Source organism: Chrysochloris asiatica, unplaced genomic scaffold, assembly GCF_000296735.1.
Source record: "Chrysochloris asiatica unplaced genomic scaffold, ChrAsi1.0 scaffold00047, whole genome shotgun sequence".
NCBI lineage: Eukaryota > Metazoa > Chordata > Mammalia > Afrosoricida > Chrysochloridae > Chrysochloris > Chrysochloris asiatica.
Window position 1 is genome coordinate 10,406,974 of NW_006408565.1, and position 22,588 is coordinate 10,429,561.

The following is a 22,588-nucleotide window of genomic DNA, read 5'->3' on the forward strand; positions in this document are numbered from 1 at the left end:
TGCTGAGAGATGGGAAGTAAGGATTAGCTCATTCAGTGCCCTGCCAATTCCAAGGAAGCAGCAGGGCCAGGGAGAATTTCCTCACGTGTTTCCAACGTGTTTCATGCATCTTATTGCTCATCTACCATGCAGATCAAAAGCACTGGAGCAGGTCCAACTATTTCACACAGAATCTCACACTCCAGGCTGGCTACAGCCCTGAAAGCCTTCGTTTCTTCACTTGAAATACTGCCCAATGTTATTTTGGGATGTGACCTGATAGAGGAAGCCCATAGGGACTCCAGGATGATAACTGTTCCAGCTGTGATTGGTTGCCCAGCCCCAGCAAATGCCAGCATGGGTTTGTCAAGCTCTGCTGACAAACAGGACTCAGCAGCTAACACCTTCTCTTTGCACCACAACAAAACCATGCCTGAAATCACACAGCCCTTACCTCATTTGAGAGGGGAGCTTGGGGAGGGGGGCTGCTTGTATTCTCACAGGAAGGGCTGCAAGTTCTAACATGAATTGGCTGCCTGGTAGAATACATTTCCAAACAGGAAGATACCAGAACAGAGTTACAGGAGGGGAGGTTTAAATGATCTCTTGAGAGAGCCTTGAGAGAAAGACATCAATCAGTTCATTTCGCTGAGCAGATTGAAGAACACCAACTGCCAAATCTATAGAACAGTCTCATGGCAATGTTTAGATTCAGGGCCTTTCCACGGCCTCCACATCTAGTTCTTGAATCCTTTAGTTGTGAAATTCTGCTGATTATTAGCAGACAAACCACCTGCCAAGGGAGCCAGGTAAATCCTATACATGTGCTTGTAGTAAAATTTATTTTTGTGTGTGGTGGGAACCTTACAACTCAGTCACACCCACTTAAATGACAATTCTAGAATGAAAAAAAAAAAAAGGCCAAATGCAGACCCTGAAATGACCAAAGGTACACTAGCTATCTGCCAGGTTTATTTCTCAGCCTAGTCTAAAAGTTCCAAAGCCATGGGAGAAAATCCTAAAGAACATAAAAGTTGATAAACAACTCTTTAAGAAAGGTAGAAAGAAGTTAGGGAAGAAAGCAGCAACTTTATTAAGTTTAAGGAAAAGTGGGTAAGACAAACTTACCTATATATGGCAAATTAAGAATTTTGGGAAGACCTGTTTTCCATAAAGCCTTCTTTAAGTAACACATTTAGGGAGAGGAGGGGGTGAATGGAAAGAGGCTATCTCTAGGAATACTTTTAAACCACTTCAGTCAGTACACCAAAAGCTCAAGTCACAGGTTTTCTGAATTTCACTTCAGCATTTGCTCAATGGAAGGAAGGGTAAACTGATCCACCCCAAACTGGTTGTTGTTAAGTGCCGTCGAGTCGGTTCCGACCCATAGTGACCCTGAACAGGGTTTCTGAGGCTGTAAATCTTTACGGGAGCAGAAAGCCTCATCTGTCTCCCGCAGAGCAGCTGGTAGGTTCGAACTGTTGACCTTGCAGTTCGCAGCCCAATTCATAACCACTTCGCTACCAGAGATCCTTACCCCAAACTGGTAGGGATTCTTAACTTGTAGAATTGCCAAATCATTGTTTCAAGGAGTGGTCTCAGGTCAACAGATTTGTAACCACTACAACAGATTTGTAGTGGTTACAAATCAGGCTGCGAACCGCAGGGTCAGCAGTTCGAAACTACCAGCTGCTCCATGGGAGAAAGATGAGGCTTTCTGCTCCCAAAGATTTACAGCCTCGGAAACCCTGTACAGGGTTGCTATGGGTTGGAACCGACTCAACAGCACTTAACAACAATATGAATCTGAATCAACTTGACTGCAGTGGGTAATGCCACTCAGGTTATGGGTAATACTTAAACTAGCTGGTGTTGGCGAAAATGCCAAGAATGAACTGACACACAGAACAGGTTGCCCCTTATTCCTGGTGATACCGCCAGGTCAGGGTTAGAAAGGGTAGAAGAAAATACACATTCTTTTAGTTTGGGCCCAAAGTAGTTTAGTTTAGGACCAAGCATACATTGCTTGCACAGTAAAAATTACTCCAGGAATGGCTCAAAAAACTTATTTCTTACCAGCCCTCCTCCCCCTGCCCAGTTTCCCAAGTCTCTAAAAACTTGGTTTGTATCCTAGAAACCACCACATAGGATGAGACCCCCCACTAAACTCCCTCTTCTCTTTTTCTACAATAGGCTATTGTTCTGGGGATAATGGATCATTCTTTCTGGTACCTTCTGGCTGCCTGGTGGGGAATGCACAGCAGAGAAGGTCAGACTCTTCTTGTCTCCATAATGCTTTTCAGGGGCCCATCTCCAAGAGGAAATCCCCTATATATGTCAGAATTAATAAAGAAAGCTCTGGGAGACAAAAATCTTCAAACTCAAAGGATGTTGGTAAGAACAGGAAGGACTATAAAGCAAGTCTCCTTAGCTTTCTCTTAAAGGGAAGACAGAATTGACATGAATATATGACTACTGTATGCTCAAACTTAAGTGGTTGACTCAGATTTCATTTAACTCATATAATCATCTTCTAATATGTTGTTGTTGTTAAGTGCAGTCGAGTCAGTTCTGACCCATAGCGACCCTGTACAGGGTTTTCGAGGGTGTAAATCTTTACAGGAGTAGAAAGCCTCATCTTTCTCCCGTTTATTCAGGTTCTGTATCTGTGAATTCACCTATTTGCTAAAATTTGTAACCTCTAAGTCAATACTCATATACAGCACAGTTTGCGATCATTTGAGCACACGCAGTCAGTGATCAGTTCGTTTCCAGCTGAGGTTAAAGAAGGTGATTTGGTATTCACTAATCCAGTGTTTGTGGCGACTTTATAGAACAAACTACTGTGAATAACAAGAATCCACTGTATCATCCCCATTTTAACAAAGCAGCAGCAGCAGCTCAGGAGTTGTATAGCTTGCCATTATCAAAGACTGGGCTCCACGCATCAATGGAGGTAAGACAGCAATCTGTCTTTGGAATAATCTATGGATGGTTAAATATATGACTCTGAACGGGCTAATCTCACTAGGACCGTTAGCTCCTTTATAGAGGGAAAGACTAAAACTAGATAATCCAACTCTAAGAATGATGGTACATGTTATCCTCTTTCCGAACCACTCTTTTATACCTTTCATGGTTTATTTCAAATCAGCCCTTTTACCTATAGGGAACCCTGTGAGGACCAGAACTCAATGGGACTACCCTGTTTTTCTGGGTCTTCAAAGCTTTCCACTTTTAACTGAGTGCTTACTTTTCTATCACTCTTTAAGAATCCTCCTGGTGTGCCACTGTAGGATACATACTGCACTGTTACACACAAGGCCAGCAGTTCAAACCCACTAACCACTCCTCGGAAACCATATACAGGGTTGCTATGAGTCGGAATTGACTTGACAGCATTTAACACCACTATCACCTCATAAACATCCAGTGCATTTTCCTTCTCTGACAGGCTTCCATCTTACACTGCACAATCCTCTTTAACTGAAACCTACTTTTTGCATACTAAAGGAATCCTGGTGTGGCTCTCTAGGATAAGCACTGGACTGCAAGGTCAGTTTGAACCTCAAGGTCGCTATGAAATAGACTCCATGGCACACAACAACAAATCAAGCACAGGGGCATGGCTCAGAGGGAAGTCAAACATCCCAGATAGAGGTGGTGGTGATGTGACATCAAGCCAGTTCTGACTCATAGTGACCCTGTACAGGGTTTTGGAGGCTACAAATCTTTATGGAAGCAGAAAGCCTCATCTTTCTCACATGGAGCAGCTGGTGGAATTTAACTGCTTGACCTTGTGGTTAGCAGTCTAATGTGTATGCTACATCTCAAGTGATTTCAATGTTCACACTTTGTTTACCTGCCACCATCCTTCTATATTGCAGGATAACTGAGTCTTGTGTAGGTGCCTCATTCACAGACTACAAGATGAAAAAGCTTCTTTTGGGAGGCAGAAGCCAAGCAAGCTTCAAACTCCTGCCCATGGCTGGACTTCTACAATGGGGCAACAAAATCTTTCCTTTAATATGTGTCAGCTTGGCTAACTTTTCAGCTACCCAACAACAGAACTGGGTAGAAGGATCTATTACTTGAAGATGCATTATTGGTGCAACAATAATACACCCAAACTTTTTTTTTTTTAGCCTTGGGACTGTCAAATTAGAAAACACCTTTCTGGGAGCAGTGGAGGAATCAACAGTCTCCAGAGTACGCAGAGATCCACTAGTCATTCTGCTAAACGATAGGCTTTGAACTGAGGTCACAGGACAACTGCCCTGGCCTTCACCTCACAGAAAGGCTCTTCTAGGACCTAGTGTTGTAGAACTCAAGTACAGACTGTAAACACTATGCTGTATCTGCCCTCTCTCCCGCTAGTTCATGGAACCCCAGCAGTACCAGGCTGTATTCTCCTATGCTCTCAGTGACAGAAAAATGCCAACCACACAAAAGGCAAGATACTTGATAATCTATTCAAAATTAACTTCATTCAATTGGATTTCTTTTAGTCCACTTTATCTCTCCTTTAATCTCTATCCTCTCACCTCCTAGATGCCTGCCTCCACAAGGAAGGAGAAACTCCTAGGTGCTAGTATCATGGGAACTGGTTCTTCTAAAACTGAAAAGGGCAACCTCCAGTGGGTCTTGAGTAAGAGCTGTTGCTAGAACTGCAGTGCAGGAATGAACGTCTAGAAAGGAGGCTGCTGGGAGGCGGGGCTTTGTGTCACTGGAGAAATTTCTATCTAATTGCAAAAAGACAAGAACCTGCTGTTCTAATCCACCTCAGAAAAATCTCTTGAGGTAGGTCTGACCCTTAACATGGAGGCTGAGGTAGAAGAGAGGGAGATGAAAGACTGCTAGACTGGCTGGCTGCATTCTTGCGAAGGGAGCCCCTGCAAACAGTCAGCTAGCTCGGCCACTGCAGCAACCATTGATTTTCCAGGGGTCGATATTCTGCTCCCACAGATATGCTCGGCTGGAGGTTTAATCACATCGAGTGCTTCTGCTCAACATCTCCCTTGCGTTCCTCCTCCCCAAACCAATAAAACAAACACCAAACACAATGAGAGCTGGCAATGGATAGATGGTGCTCCCCACAGCCAGTCCCCTCCCCCAGAGAAATTCTACACACCAGCTGGATAAGAGTAAATACAAGAGAGAGGGAGACAAACCTACATGGGCAGAAGGGATAGATGTACAGGCTCCAGAGAACCACTTATTCTATTGTACAACATCTCTATACACATCTATTTAAAACTGGGAGATTTTACACAAAAATTTAGCCTCCCAACTTCTAAAAAAAGATGATCCTGTTATCATGGGATACCAGTAGAAGTATAGATCCTGTAGCCAGTCACTGGTTGACACCCTTCTCTCCAGCAGTTTCTCACAGATTCCACCAGGTCTGTTTGATAACCATGTCACCTGCCTGATGTGCTTCCCTCCTACAAACAGCCCCTACTATGCCAGAGGTTTTTCACTTAGGCCTGGGGAAAATTACTAACAACCAGAAATGGGCTCTTGGTAAAAAACAGAGTTTTGTGAGGGACACTAGCTTACAGACTCAAGTCTGGGAAAAAAAAAAAAAAAATCAAATTGGGTCAGAGCTAGGTCTGAGCAGTGCATATTTATGGAATGGGGGCTGTTCTAATCCCAGCAGGAAATAAGAGTGCTGCAAAGCTAACAAAGAAATAGAAGTTAGGAACCCCCTACTTTTTCGAAGTCTCCTTGTTAAGAAGGCTAACCACATACAGTGTGTTCAATGATTAAGAGCATCCATTGCAATTCTAAAACTAGGAGCAAGAGGAAAGGAACACAGAATATAAAGCAGTGTCCTGGGTATGTGCAGTTTAAGGGGAGGAGGCTGCTTTACACTTTTCCATCATCTGACTCTACCATAAGCCAGGTCGTCCCTCAGAATTACAGTAAGCAGAAAGAAAGCAAGGGCACAATGCATGTAACTGGTGAAGGCAAGGCTGCTATCAAGTTAATCAGGACTCATAGAGACTCTGTAGGATAGAAAACTACCCCAAATTCAAAATTCTCAAAGATATAAATCTTACAGAAGCGAAATTTAGCTTAGACCAAGATCTAAGGGCTGGGTAGTTTTCCTTGGTTTGATAGGTAAAGCCCTACATTTATATTTGTCAGCAGTCTTCCCTACTATGGCCCACTAGTCTAAATTAAATCTAACGAGGGGAGGAACAAATAGATCTGAAGATGGGTAATCACTAGAATCTTAAATCAGAAAAGAACAACTCTGAACATAGGGAGAGCCACTGATAAGTTCTGTAAGTAAATAAGGGGAAAACAAATATTCTTGATAACGGATCCTCTGGACTCCGATACCTTTCATTTGAAACTTGGTTTCCCAAAATGTCAGAAAATTACCTTCACTCAGCCAACAATATTTAGGGGAGTCCAGTTTTCTTGTCACATCAAGGTTGGTCTGAGAGACAGGCCCGCTGACTCTCAAGAGCTAGAGCCCTCAACCTGTAGTTCCCACCTTCATTATGTTATTATTGATGTAGTTCCCACCTTTTTCTCTTCCCTGGGAAAGGTCAAATAGGAGGGAATCTAGTAGCTTGGAGGTAAGCTCTGACTCATAGAAATCAAAGATTACATCACAATACCAGCCAATTCCATGCTGATACAAAAAGGGGAAGATGGAAATGGTCCAGGCATGAGAGTGAGTGGTATATATGAGACCAAGCACTGGCTTCCAAGGAGACAACACAAGCATACAGATCAGTTTCATAATAGCTTTCAGATAGAACATTCAAGAAACCTGAGAAAAAAAATAAGAGTTAACTCTATACTTCACTTATCAGGTATGTTAATACAACCCAAACCAAACGGTCCCCCATTCTGGACCCAATTTGAAGAAAAATTCTCACCTTGGCTTATGGGGCTCTATGGTTTCTGCAAAGAGCGACATTTTTTGGTGGACATGGCTTATTTCCTGCACAAAAGGTTCAAGGAGGGACAAGATAACAGTTTGGCAACCATTTATCTGTGGGCTGGTTTTCTGAATTTCATCTTTTTATAGAAAAACAACAGTGGAAGCCAAGGTGGGGCATCACAGAAGTAATCTCCTAGCCAGCAATGCAGGTGGTTATGAAAGCGCCAACAGAAAAGGGAAAGAAGGGTGGGTGGAAGGAAGCCATCGTCACTGTGGCAACTGAGTTCATCTATGTTACTCGAGAATTTCAGGAAATTCTAGTTTTTGAGAGATTTCTTTCCAAAGTAAATAAATGCTTTCTACATCCTTTTAGGGAATGGACCTAATTCAGAAGCTAAAGTACCTTCTACCTTTACCTAGGAATCTCAACCCCACATCCTTTTTTACTGAATATGGTTTTCTCCAGTCTTAAAACATCTTTTTGTTGAAGCAGGGGCGGGTACTAACGGTAAAATCATTGCCTGAGAGTTAGGGAACCTGGTGCTCTCATTTACTAAATGACTATAGCCAAGTTTCCTACCTTTATGGGCCTTAGATTTGAGGGATGGGTGAGTGACTATGTTTAAGCTAATGTGGCATATATTCTGTGGATGGGTTCACATTGTTTCCACCCCACCCTTTTCTAAGATGGAACGGTTAGAAAGCGAGAAATTACATTTCCAAGAATCCCTGAAGGTGGGTTGTAGATACAATTTGAGTTCTGGTAATTAGAAGATTTGTGAAATTAGATAAAATGTGACAGAAATCACATTTCTGTCTTCTTCAGCCATTTCTACATTTTGGTACCATCCTCCAGTTATCTGGTTAGTAGTTCTGGTGGCGGCAGAAGCTGTTGCTTGAGTCCAGTTTATTGATGTATGGATGACAGATTTAGGGGTGTAACTTGAAAGCTCTGATAGTGATTATTCAGAAGGAGGAGTTCCGTGATAGGTCTTATCTAATACAGTCTGGGACCCATTCCCTGGAGGCCCAACCTAGACCATGTTTCCCTGCTCCCACAAGTTATCAGATAATTCTGTATACCCCAAATTCCCTTTATAAAATCCTTCTCTATGACCCTCAAAGTCAGTGGTTCAAACCCACCAGCTGCTTGCTCCTTGGAAACCCTATATGAAGTCACTATGAATTGGAACTGATTCAATGGTACTTAACAAGTATTCAGTGCACAGATCGTACTGGCTGACAGAGTTACAGGTGTACCTCATTTTGTTGAGCTTTGTTTTAATCTGCTTCACAGATGTTACAAGTCTCTTTTTGGTTACTGCCTTTTTTTTCCTTTCAAATTGAAGGTTTGTGACAACCCTGTGTTGAGCAAGTCTATGGGTACCACTTTCCAAAAGCAAGTACTCATTTTGCATCTGTTACTAGTGGTAATTTCACAGTATTAAAAAAAATTTTTCATAATGCTATTGCATACTTAATAGACAAAACAGTACAAACTTTTGTAGTCAATGAGAAACCAAAACATTTGTGTGACTCTCTTTATTGCAATATTCATTTTTCTGCAGTGGTCTGGAACCAAGTCCACAATATCACCAAGGTTTTGCCTGTCTTCGCAAAGCATATTCTCTGCAGAATGGACAAGATGGGGGAGTCTTGGACTTTCAAATTTTCCCGGGACAACCTCCTTAACTTCTTCCTTTTTCATAATCTCCCAGAACTTCCTTCCTCCCACCCAAGCTCCAGAGAAATGAACTGGTCACACAGGATGAAAGGGCAAGTCAGAATATGCTTTCCTTTCTAGCCCCACGTTCTATGTAGGCCGCTACTCTGCTGAGGATGGTATTACCTGCCCAATCCTCTGGCTTTCAGGGAAGCTGGGGCAAGAAAAGCTACCAAGTATCACCCCCCTGAACAGTAGGACTAGGTTTTAAAGTTCTAAGTACATGAGAACCAGAGCACACTAGTTCTGGCACATATGTGTGACCAATAAATGAGGACAAATTTGGTATGTATAGTATCCCAACTGATCTCCTGCTACTACTGGTTTAAGGAAAGAACCACCAACTTCTGGTAGTAGGAGTGGGGACAAACTGAAAAACAAGGTCAAATCCAAATGATGTATTTGTTGAGGAGGGAAGACAGTCTTCAGTAGGGCTGACTGTCCCCGGGAGCTGTCACAGTAGAAATAGGGCTTCATTGCTTTTCAAACTGAGGTTGTTATAAAGAAAACAAAGTTTCAGCAAGAGGAATCTGTGTGAGACACACAGGCAGGAAGCAGAGCTGAGCCACCAGTGACCAGAATAGAAACAGGAAACAGGCCCGGGAACAAGCATACAATCATTTGCTGCAAGAAGTACAGGCTCTGGCGGGCACCAGGCAGTATCAGGGCTGAAGCAGCGTGACTAACACGGAGAACTGGATTGGTCAGCCCTGCCAGAGAACCAGTGTTCTAGAGAAGGGACGCTACATCCAGCTGCTCTAACTAAGCAGTCTGGGCAGATATGACTTGGGGGACTGGGAGCCTGGGGAGGAGGATTTCCTTTTTGAGATTTTTGTCAGATCACCTAAGCTACAATTCAAAAAGAACATAGGCACATGGTAAATTATAAAAAGAGCAGGTCACCAACTTCAGAACAGCCTAACTTCTCTGAGTACCAAATCTGCTGTGTTATTTATGTTACTCCTTAAAAAATTAATCATCAGAAAAAACCAGGTGAGGACTGTTGGCCCTCCTTCCTTCTACTATGAAATGAGACAAAAAAGGAGCAGAAACATTGTAAGATAAAACATTTCAATTTTTTAAGCCTTGAGAGGCTTCTTGTTGTCTTCAATGAACCTAGACAACAAAAAGTTGCCTTAACCCCAAGTTTAGGTACACCACGTTGTTGTTAAGTGCTGTCAAGTCGATTCCAACCCATAGCAACCCTGTACAGGGTTTCCGAGACTGTAAATCTTTATGGCAGCAGAAAGCCTCATCTTTCTCCCGCGGAATAGCTGGTAGTTTCGAACTGCTGACCTTAAGGGTCGCAGCCTGATTAGTAAGCACCATACTACTTGGTAATGAGTCAATTCTGACTCATGGCTATCCCATGGTTCTCAATGGCTGATTTCTCAGAAGTAGATCACCAGGCCTTTCTTCTGAGGTGCCTCTGAGTAAACGCAAACGTCAAATGTTAGCAGCTAAGCAAGTTAATCATGTTTATACCACTTAGAAACTCCCAACTGCAGACAGATAGGGGTATATCAACATCAATTTACTGAAAATCTGCCCATACTGGGCACAAAACAGGTATTTAGATACAGGCCTTAAGCAGAGGTATCATCAAAATGCTACAGTAACATGAAGAAACGAGGAGTTTTGAAAACTAAGTAGTAACTTATTACACATTTATATATACTAAGGCAAGACAGAGCTTAAGCAAAAGGACATTGGTAGGAGGAAGGGCTAAGAGTTATGAGGAGCTTAAGTTACATCTAAGTGGGCTGAAGTATGCTAGAAGCAGTAGACAGTCCCAGTAAGAGGTCTGGACTGTAGGCAAGGGGAGTCAGGGCCTCCAAAGCATCCACTATTCCACTGTGCTTCCTTCATAAGGATATCTAGAAAAGCAACGGTGAAAAGGAAATCCACTATACTCCTTCCTTTAGAACAAGTCTGGTTAGTAGATAAAAGTTGAGGGTTTTGGCTAAAAATGCAGAAAGCAACAGATTGCCATTGCCTTTCCTCTTCTGGATGGAAAGTTGAAGGAAATTCTCCATTGAAAACTCAGAGAGAACTTGATTCAAATCCTGGTTTTGACCCTTAGTTTCCTCATATGTCAAACTGGAGTGGGCAAACCACCACCACTTCTAAGACCCTTGCTTGGCCTTTCTTCGACCCTTTATAGGAAGAGTCCCCTCACATTTCCCATTCCCAGACCACTGTAATCTCATAGCTGGAGAACACAACTGAAGTAAAATATGAGAGCTAATAGATATTATGTTAAGTGAGATCTACAGCCATTTCCTCTACATTTGTAAAGAATGGCTCAGAAACCCAAGCGATATAAGAGTATTTATGGATAATTTAACACATATTAAAAATCCTAATCCTGTTCTCCACCTCAGTCCTAGCATTAATAACTACTTCTACCTAATATAAAAGGAAGCATGTGTGATCGAAATCTCTCGCAGCAGCAGCCAAGCATAGAAGCTAACCCAGTGGGTGCCCTTGCTTCCTTTCTAATTCCTGAAAGATGTACTTGTTTATATTCTAATATTCTGCCAGAGTTTTATCATTCCCTTTTCTATCTGGGTCTTGCAATGAATCTGAGGAATTTGGGCTGATTTAACCCACCTCTTGTTCTTTTCAGTGCCTTTTAAGAGCGCTGCTCACTTACAGCCTTTACACCTTTCCTCAAGACCTCAGAAAACAGGCTCTCTTCTCCCATCACTCCTCTAAAAAGAAATCCCAAAACTTTGCTTTGTGTGACAAATCTAACGTCCTATTTTCCTTGAAATATAAACTTGATGGGGACCATCCTCTTCCCTTGGCATCCAGAAATACAACAATCTTGGTCCTCCCTCTTCTGATCTCTGTTGGCTGCTTCTACCAGATAACTGCAGACACCGTACAAGGAAGGCTTCAGCTGATTTCTCATACTCCATAGCTTGGAAGGACTACTGTTGTTGTTATTAGTTGCTGTCAAGTTGATTCTGACTCATGGTAACTGCTAAACAGATACTCAGGGCTATCTTCTGGAGTATCTCAGGTGGCTCTGAACCACCAACTTTTCAGCTAGTAGTAAGCACTTAACAATCAGTGCTACCTGGTGTTGTTGTATGCCATCAACAACTGACTAATAGCAACCCTGTATAGGGTTTCCGAGAGCAGCTGGTGGGTTTGAACTGCCAACCTTGTGTATACCAATGCAATGTTTATCCTACAGCACCACACCAGGGCTCTTGTGCCACCTAGGGACTCCAATTATTAACTACCAACAAGCAAAATTTCAAACTTTGTGGTGATTTGATTTGCAATCTCCAACTAATAACTAGACATTAACCACCAGCTGCTCCTTGGAAACCCTATACAAGGTCTCTATGAGTTGGAACCGACCCGACAGCACTTAACAACAATTAACTTCTCAAAAATGAGCTTCCATTATTAAACTTTTCTATTTCTATCAACAGACTCTTTTGTATAAACTTTTCATTTTAGTAAATGAAATCCTGCCCACTCCCCGCACCACCCTGCCAGGGACCCAAGATAGTTAACATAAACATCTAGTAAAATTTACTTATTTTCAATTACATAGATTCTTTCCTGTCTGTCTCACATCTGGGACTAGGTTATTGCAAGTGAGATACAAGAGGTAGACCTCCACACTTCTTGCCAGGATTATATCAACAGTTTAACTTGCCTCTTGGTTTTAAGTATTAGCTTTACTATGTTATTGACTGGATATGAAATACCTAATCTTGACCAGTTTCCAAATACTACTTATCTACTTCACCCATCCCCATCAACCTCTGTGCAGGCTGGACTTTTCCTTTCCAATTACCCAACTACATGTACAATCTGTTGCTGTCATTAGGTGCCCTTAAGTCAGTTCTGACTCGGAGCAACCCTATGCAAAATAGAACAAAATATTGCCTGGTCCTGTGCCATCCTCACAATTGTCTATGCTTGAGCCTACTGTTGCTGCCACTTGTCAATCCATCTCCTTGGGGGTCCCTTCCTCTGTTTTACCGACTGTCCACTTTTCCAAGCATGATGTCCTACTCCAAGGAATGGTTCCTCCTGATAATATGTCTAAAGTAGGAGAGACGCAGTCTGGCTGCTCCTGGCTTCTAAGAAGCATTCTGGCTGTACTTCTTCAATATAGATTTGTTTGTATTTTTGGCAATCCATGGTACTTTCCATATTTTCCTCCAACACCATAATTCAAATGCACCAATTGTTTTATGGTCTTGCTTATTCCTTGCCTAACATTCATATGCATACGTATGAGGCAATGGAAAATACCATGACTTGGGTCAGGCACACCTTAGTCCTCAAACTGATTACCTTTGTTTTTGAACACTTTTCCTATAATGCTGATGCCACATTCTTCATACAATACAGCTTCTCCGATTATTTGCTCGGCATACAGATTGAATACATACGGTGAAAGACTATAGGCCTGGTGCACACCTTTTCTGATTTTAAACCATTCAGTATCCCTTGTTCTGTTCGAACAACTGCTTTTTAGTCTATGTACAGGTTCTTCATGAGCACAATTAAGTGGTCTGGAATACCTTTCTTCATAATGTTATCCATAGTTTGCCGTGATCCACATAGTTGAAAGCCTTTGCACAGTCAACAAAGCACAAGTAAACATATTTCTGGTTTTCTCAGCTTTCAGCCAAGATTCATCTGACATCAGCAATGATATTCCTCACTTCAAATCCTTGTCTGAATCCAGCTTGAATCCATCAATGTACTATTTACAAATGGTTTTGAATTATCTTTCGCAAAATTTTACTTGCATGTGATACTGTTATTGTTTGATGAGTTCCACATTCTGGTGGGTTATTTTTCTTTGAACAGGCACAAATATGGATCTCTTCCAATCAGTTGACGAGGTAGTGTCTTCCAATTTCTTGGTACAGATGAGCGAGTGCCTCCAGTGCTTCATCAGTTGTTGAAGATTTCAATTTGTATTTTGTCAATTCCTGCAGCTTTTTTATTGTTGTCAACCAATGCTTTCAGGGCAGCTTAGACATCTCCTTCAGTACCATTGGTTGTTGATTATATGCTAGGTCTTGAAATGTTTAACACTGACCATTTGTTTTTCGTACAGTGACTCAGTGTACTCCTTCTATGTTCTTTTGGTGCTCTATGCATCAATTCAATATTTTGTCCTGTCAAGTCCGTTTCCACTCATAGTGACCCTGTATATATAGAGTGTTTCTGAGGAGCAGCTGGTTGGTTTGAAACTCCAACCTTTCTGTTAGCAGTCCAGGGCTTATCCTACAGCATCATGTCCATTAATACGTAACAAAATCTGTTCAACTTCTTCATGATGTTGCATCACTGACTCCACCAAACCAACAGAAACTGTCATCCTTAGGCATAAATTTTTCCATTTTATGTCTATTTTTCTAATTGGGAGTCCTGGTGTAGCACTGTGGTTAATGCACTAGACTGCAAATTTGGTTTGACCACAAGGTTGGTGGTTCAAGCTGACCAGCTGTTCCTCAGAAACCCTATACAGGGTTGCTATGGGTTGGAACTGACTTGATGGCACGTAACATCAACAATTTTCCTAATTGAGTCCCTGGGTGGTGCAAATGACTTAATGTCCTCCATTGCTAAAAGCTTGAAGGTGTAAGTTACTCACAGGCACCTCAGAAGAAAGACCTGATGATCTAATTCCAAAAAATCAGCTACTGAAAACCCTATGGAACAGTTCCACTGACACACACAGGGTTGCCAGGGAAATATACAGGAGGAAAAGGAGCTCTAATATCACAGTGTTTATGAGTTGGGCTTCTAACCTCAAGGTCAGCAGTTTGAAACTACCAGCCATTCCACAGAAGAAAGATGAGGCTTTTTGCTCCCATGAGGATTTACAGCCTCGGAAACCCTATACAGGGCTGCTGCTGAGTCAGAATCGACTCCACAGCACACAACCACCACCACCAAGAGCGTAGCAACCATGTTATATTAAGAATCATGAACTTAACGAGTTCAAATGATTTCAAAAGTGACTGAAGAGGTAATAGTTACAAAAGTCATCAACATGGAAATAGTCACATAACATGATAAACATAATGTCATAAAATTATACATATGAAAATGTTTAAATGTTGAATTTGTTGTTGCTTTTAGGTCCAAAGGTGAGGATTTCTGTTTTCTTTACATTGAGATGCAACCCACACCAAAGGCTTTGATCTTCTATCAGTAAGTATTTGAAATCCTCTTTGCTTTCAGCAAGCAAGGCTGTATCATTTGCATAATCACAGGTTGTTAATGAGTCTAGCAAATATTTTGTTAAAGTTTTTGTGAAATTGAGCGATAGTTTACATGGGAAAACATTGGTTTTACACTCATCATTTCATTGCAATGATTACAATCTTCTCCATGCATTATTATTCAACAGTATTTGTTTCGGAAAATTCTTCTTCTTTTTTTTTTTGATGTACACAAAAACACTCAGGAATATATAATCATATAAAAACCAGAGGGCACATTCTATTCTGCAAGCCTGCCTCCTGGACACCAGCACACAGCCTTTATCTTTCCATGAGTCTAGAGTCCTCAGCTGCTCTCTCTTTCCATGTCTTCATCTCTGCCTCCATCTCTGGTGTCGCTGTTTCTCTGGATAGGGTTCCACATTCCGCTATTGCTCTTCTCCCTTGATGGTCGTAGGGCCCTCTGTTCCTGGAAGGTAAGATTAACTACTCCCCACTTTTTGTTACAAAGCTTCTACCTTTACAGTTGGGAAAGTCACAATTAGTCATGATAACAATTACTATTGAATCATAAGAATCTTATCCCCATCTCCGTTCACCAGATCCGTCTAGACAAGATGAATACTATTCAGTGGGAATTCTACCTTCCCTTGCACACTCTGAAACGTAACTCTTGAAAACTTGAAAGCTAGCCACGTAATGCCTTTATAGCACGCCCAATGGTAGTCAATGTCTAAGTTGCTCGTCCCTATCAACCCTGTATATGGAGGGGATAGGATTGATACTTGATGTGAAGACTCCTTCCCTCTCAGTTGGTATTTTGAGCTTCTACATCCATAAGTATAGATCAAGTTCATCAAATTATAGCAATTTATGCTGATTTCCTTTATATATATTAAAAAAATCTTCCTCTAGTTGAGTTCTGAATATCAAGCCATTGAAGCTAGGTCTAATGGTTACTATCTACAAGTTTGAGCATTCTTGTGTGTCTCCCCTCACTTCATATCTGCTGGATGCTTCACTCTCCACTCTAGTCCTTCATGGCTATGACCTTGTCCATGGGCTCAGGAGTCCCCAGTTCTCCCCATACTTCGGACCAACCAGTCCTCCTTCTTCACTTTCTCATCTCCAGGCCTACAGGAGTCTGTGGAACATGGTCTAACTCAGCCCATATCTTCATTGCTGCCCTTCCTCCTCTTCCACTCACCAGTAGACCAATGTGGTTGCTAGCAACACATGGCTGCTTATGTGTTCCCTTTGAGTTTCAGTCTTGGAGGGGGGTTTGTCCTAAAGGGACTTGATTGCTTGAATAACTTGATTTTTTAAAAAAGTCATGGAAATTAAAATTCTTTTTTAAAACCTACTTGCCTTCTATGTAACACCACAATGAAAATTGTGTTAAGTTCTACTCTAGGGACAGGGAACTTAATTACATTAAAAACATGTATGCATCCTCCAGATGAGGAGGAAACTTGTATACAAGAGGACTTCAAAACACCATGTGAGAGATGATAGGAGCCTGAAAAAAAGTCAATGAGAAAGGATAGGGGAAACCAGATTCAAAAGTCACTTCTGAGGTAGGCTAGGATTCAGTGACCAACTAGGTGTAGCTCAGTGATGAAAGGAGTTAGTGATGCACACCAGAAAGCAGATAAGATCTACTAGGGTGATATGGGTAGTGTAAGGGCTGCTCCAATCCTGGGATTAACTGTATCTCTTCCACCATTTTCAACCCATAGTCTTCCTCTTTCAGATCAAACTGTAATATAAATCACCACAATTACTCAAGTCACCACCTTGGCTTCCTATTTGTTATTTTTCATTATGTTTTCAAAGGTAATAAACACTGCCCTGCAAACTTAAGAGGTTGTTAGGAGTCCTGGTGTGGTGCTGTGGGTTAATGAACCAGACTGCAACGCCGTTTGAACTGCAAGGTTGGCAGTTCAAGCTCCTTGGAAACCCTATACAGGGTCACTATGGGTCGGAATCGACTTGATGGCACTTCATAACAACAACTCTGGATCTGGAGTCCTAGTGTGGCACTCTGGGTCAATGTGCTGGGCTACAAGGCCGGTTTGAACCACCAGGTTGGCATTTCAAGCTCACCAGCCGCTTGCTCCTCAGAAACTTTATACAGGGTCATTATGGGTTGGAACCGAATCGACGGCACTTAACAGCAATAACAATTCTAGATCTGGAGTCCTGGTGTAGCACTATGGGAAAAAAACTAGACCATCGGATCAGTTTGAACTTCAAGGTCAGCAGTGCAAGCTCATCAGCTACTCCTCGGAAATACTAAACGGATCACGGAACCGACTCGATGGCACTTACTCCTCTAGACCTACTGAATCATAGTCTCTGAAGTAGGGCTCAGTAATCTGTGCCTTCATTTAAATGTCCAGAAGATTTTTACTGCATGTAAAGTATGAGAACTGATCTAGCTAACTTCTCCAGGTAGGGGCTGGCTTTCAATCTCATATCTGTTTTCCATCACTGATGGAAACCCTATCCCAGTTTATACCTTCAAGACCAAAATGTAAATCTACAAATGTGCTTAAGTAAGAAAAATTGGGGAAATAATCTAGGCATCTAGATAAAGTTGAGGCTGTCTGCTTCCAAAAAGATTTACAGCCTTGGAAGCCCTAAGGAGCTGGTCTACTCTGTCCTATAGGATTGCCAACCATCAGAATCAACTTAATGACAGCGAGGATTTTTTTGTGTATGTGTTGTTCTAGGGAAATCATCTACACCTATACATAACAGTAACAGTAACTTGGAGACATAACTCCAAGGCATTCTCAAAAACAACTAAACCCACAACAAAATATCAAGAGTCAGATATCAATGCTTCAAGTAAGAGTTTCTTAAAGGTTTTGCCCATAAATTAGGAAATGTAAGACCTTAATGAAACAACTACATTCATTTCCTCATCCCTTACAAGAACCTTCTTAACATAAGGTGAAGTGACAGCAATTTTACATGATAGAAGACAAATCCTAATCCTGTTTCTTCCTAAAGCTACTGTTAGAAAACATAAATAATTCATCCTCGAATTATTTGTGTTGAATGGGATTTGGGCCTGCTCATAGCAGTTATTGGTGTGGCTCTGTGGGTTAATGCGCTGAATTGCAAGGTCAGTTTGAACCGCAAAGTTGGCAGTTCAAGCTCACCAGCCATGCCTCGGAAACCCTATACAGGGTTGCTATGGGTTGGAACTGACTTGACGGCACTTAACAACAACAGGAGCAGTCTCTAAAGAGCCCTGGTAGCACAGTGGATTACAAACTGGGTGCTAACCTCAAGTTTGAATCTTCCAGCTGCTCCATGGGAGAAAGATGAGGCTTTCTGCCCCTGTAAAGAGTTACAGCTTCAGAAACCCTATAGAGGATCACTATGAATCAAAACAGTCGGTAGCACACAACCACCACCACCACCACCAAGTGGGTATCATAGCAGTCTATGATACCCACTTGCCTTACCAGTGGAAACAACAATCTGGTAATATGGTCAAACTGTCCCCTACAAGACATACTCTTCCTGAATAAGCAATGTATTGCACACTGAACAGGATCACTTCTTCAACAAGTTGGAACTCTACTATATGCCAGCCAGTGGGGTGATTCAAATGGTTAACATGCTCAGCTGCAAAAGAGGTTGGTAGCTCAAGTCTGCCCAGAGGTGACCAGAAGAAAGGCCTGGTGATCTGTGTCCAAATAATCTGTCAGTGATAACTTCCTGGAGTCATTTTACTCTAATACAAGGAGTCCTGTTAAGTTTGAATCAATTCTGCTACAACTGGTAAATGATAGCAATGAATAAGAGATCGATTATGTCCTTCCTAGACCTGCATTAAATATGTAATTAAAATTATATTCAGGATAAGCATTGACAAGTAGTAAGGCACCTAGCACAGTCTGTAGTAGTGGATCTGTACTTGGGCTACAACCACCAATCACTGGAACAGGTTCTAACAAAACCAACACCCAAGTCCCAGCCTACATCATACAAATGAGAACTCCCGAGAATTCAGGGCACTGGTTGTTAAAGATCTTCCCCTCCTCAGGTAATTCTAATATGCAGCCACAGTCAAGAACCACTGGTCTTGGACATCACACGATAGGTATTGGGGCATAGAGCTCAACAATCCTCTGGCAGGTGTAAGAGACCCAAATGGATATGGGGGAGAGAGAGTGGAAATATACCCACACAAATATAAAGGCTTGACAGGATATTTGTCAAACCTTTAAAATTTGACATAACCTTTGCTACAAACATACGCATGAAAGTGGTGGAAGATACAGGGGACAAAATTATGAAGACTTATTAGACATTACCAAACACCATGAGGAACCAGTTGCTGGACCTAGGGTTTCAGGACCATAGTCTTGGGGGTCACCATGATCAACTGGCATAGTTTATAATGTACTAAGACAATATTCTATATCCTACTTCTGTGAGTAGCAACAGGGATCTTAAAAGAGCATGAGTAGTTATCTAAGGGGCAACTACTGGTCTCTTCCCACATGGAGAAAAGAAGAGTGATAAAAACTGAATATGCTTACAATCAGTCCAATAGACTAATGGAATATGTGTACATTGGTCTCTACAATCCTGAGACCAGAAGAATTAGATCGTGTCCAGCTACCACTAATTAACTGTTTAGATAAGGATCACATTAGAAGTCCAGGGTAAGAGTGGGAAAGCAATGTAGAACAAAAACTCAAAATTATACAACAGAGCAGATTTACAGGTCAGAGAGAAACTGAAGGAATCCAGCCAAGCAGTAGATTGGTATATACTAGGGACAACACTAGTAAGATCTGATCCATCAAGATCAGAGCGGCAGAAAAAGATGGTTGAATAAAAGCAAGAATCATGGAAGTAGGATATCGGATGTTGCATGGAAGGCATTGCAATCACTGAAATGATACAAAGTATATGATATGTTGAATGTAAAAGTGATCTGCTCTGTAAACCTTCATTCAATGCACAATAAAACAACAGCAGCTCTGGCAAGAGCCCTCCCCCCCCGCCCAAACAAAACAAAACCCCCAAAACATCAAATACAGTATAATACTTCTCAGGGTAGAGGGAAGGGGTGTGCTCCTAGAGAAATGCACACATAACGTGCTTTTACTGGTGTCAGTAAGATTTGGTTTCTAAAGATGGGTAGGTACACTTAGATAATGAATTATTCCTTACATCTTTTTTGTATGTGCTAAATATTACAGTTTTGTTTTTTAAAATAAAATAAAAACTATGTTTAGTCAGTGAAGGCATTATGAAAATTTCCTTAAGCTGAGTCTTGAAAGCTTGATGGAGTTATCTCAGCAAACGAACTTTAAGATGTAATCTGAAAAATGAACAAGACTAACAGGGAAAAATGTATTAAGGAAGAGAATATGCAGAAAATCATGGAGTCTCAGGGAAACTGAGAGAAAGCTGAGAGCAGGAAAGTGTCATCTGTAGTCTAGCAACATCAGAAATTTGTTACAGAAAAAACTTGTTAGAAATACATATTCTCAGGCCTTATTCCAGATCTACTGAATCAGAAACCTGGAAGAGGAAAGCAATCCATGTTTCTGGTGTCTAGATAAGAACTGTGGATTTTATTCTAAAATTAATAAAGTATTTAAGAAGCTTTTAAATAGGGGAATAATATGATAAAGATCACAGAGAAATTATTTGACATAAAAAAAGAAAAAGCTTCTGAAAGAAAAAGACTTTTACTGGTCAGAGACTGGTGAAACCAGAGACTATGGCTCTTTCTTGACCACTCTTAAGTTCTGGAAAGGAACTCACCATTGTGAGCCAATTTTCAGCCAAGCAGTAGGTAGGTATATGTTGTTGCTAAGTGCCATCAAGTCTGTTCTGACTCATACATAGTGACCCTATATAGGGTTTTGGAGGAGCAGATGGTGAGTTTGAACTGCTGACCTTGTGGTTCATAGTCCAGTGCTGATCCTACAGCACCACTCAGGGTGTACAAAAAAAAACTAGAGCAAGGTATGCTCACCATGGAACGGTCAATCATTCAAAATCAAAAGGGCACCATTAATCTAAGGATGGGAAGGTAGGTGGGATGGAAACAGGAATGACAAGGAGAAAGCAGGTTAACTCTTTTTGCATGAAGGGGATTGCAATCACTGAGGTGAAACAAATTGTACGATTTGTTGAATGTAAAACTTATGATCTTGTTTGTAAATCATCACTCAATTCACAATACAAAGTTTTTTTTTAAAGGGTGCTGTTGATCTGCTTTAGACTCATGAAGATCCCATGGCATTAATAGTTGAGTAAAACAAACTCAACATCTAATTTAAAAAATAATCAGGATCTCCAACTATGCTGTCTTTAAATATGGGCCACAATCCAAGGGTCAAGCAAGTAAGCTGACTGAATAGATTAAGCAAAGTGGGTGACTGATGGAGCTGCCCTCTAGTCAGTCCAGAGTTTGCTCTAGTGCCAAACACCAACAGGTATTTCATAAACCTGTACCAGGTGAAGGAATGCACTGACAAACCTACGATCCTTTACATGGTTGCAAAAGAAAAAAAAAAAAAAATCTCTTAAGAAGCCTGACTTATTTATTCACACATGACTGTTTTCTCCCTAGTTAGGCAAATCTGGCATTAAACCAAAATCTCAAAGAAAAACTACATTTTATTTCTTGGTACATGTTTGTTGTTAAGTGCCATTGAGTCAGTTCTGACTCACAGCGATCCTGTATAGGGTTTCCAAGCATTTGGGCGAGCAGAAAGCCTCATCTTTTTCTCACAGAGCAGCTGGTAGCCTTGAACCACAGACCTTGTGGTTCACAGTTCAGTGTAAGTAGCAGAGGGATAAAAAACTATTCAAATAGTTAACCCAGCCAGCTCATTTCCCACATGGAGTTTCTACCATAGAACAAATGATCCATTTGAATGAACCTATAGTTGAAACCTGAACTTGGGAATGTTCCTTGTGCTCGGCTTCCCAGGAACAACCCTCCCTGACTGGGCCTAAGAGACTGCCAACACTTTCACTTCAGTAGGTCAAATCAGAAGCTCTTGGATTCAATAATACAAAGCTTCCAACCCTCAGCCCTTAGAAGACATGCATAGTATTTATATACACATGCCTTCTCAGGGCTGAAAATTAACAAATATAGTTCTATTGAAAGGTCATCAGGAACAAGAAGAAACTTTTAATGATGAGGGAGTGATTACGTATTTGTGATAGAATCAGGTTAAAAAACCATACTCCGGTGAAGTTCAGGATGCAGAAAAATATTGCAATAGACATGAGAAAGGAACAAAGAGTGATTACTTTATTCAGACACTTCCCTCAATTCCTCAGTTGAGAAATTCAAGTCAATAGTCTCAGGAGTGCCATCTGACCGTGCGTATTCATTCTGGCTTGGAAAGCTTGGACGTCAGGTGCAAGTGACACAACAGACCTTGCCCTACAAAGTTTATGTCCTAGAAACTTCCAAGGAAGTCACACAGGAAACTTCAGGATGGAGAGTTCCCATCTTCTGCCAACTCCCTAAAGAGTCAGAAACCATTTTATTTCCCCATCAAAATAACTAGAGACAGATTTCAAAAACTCAAGTATAGGCAAAATTTTAAGACTCTTACCTGGACATATGTGGCTAAATTTCCTTCTTCCAACTAAAGTAGGGCTTATAAAGCAGAGTTTGCTACTTACTGTCTTATGAGAGTTTCGGACTACCTACTTTATTCTTTTGCCGAGCAGATTAACTTTCAGAGGCTAAGTGACTTGCCCAAA

The 22,588-nt window shown here is 41.3% G+C and overlaps 1 protein-coding gene across 2 annotated transcripts in view; it reads right to left on the reverse strand.

Moving 5' to 3' along the window:
• ARID1A (AT rich interactive domain 1A (SWI-like)) overlaps nt 1-22,588 on the reverse strand; it is a 92,140-nt gene that overhangs the window by 21,210 nt on the left and 48,342 nt on the right. The gene's annotated exons all lie outside the window — the stretch shown is intronic.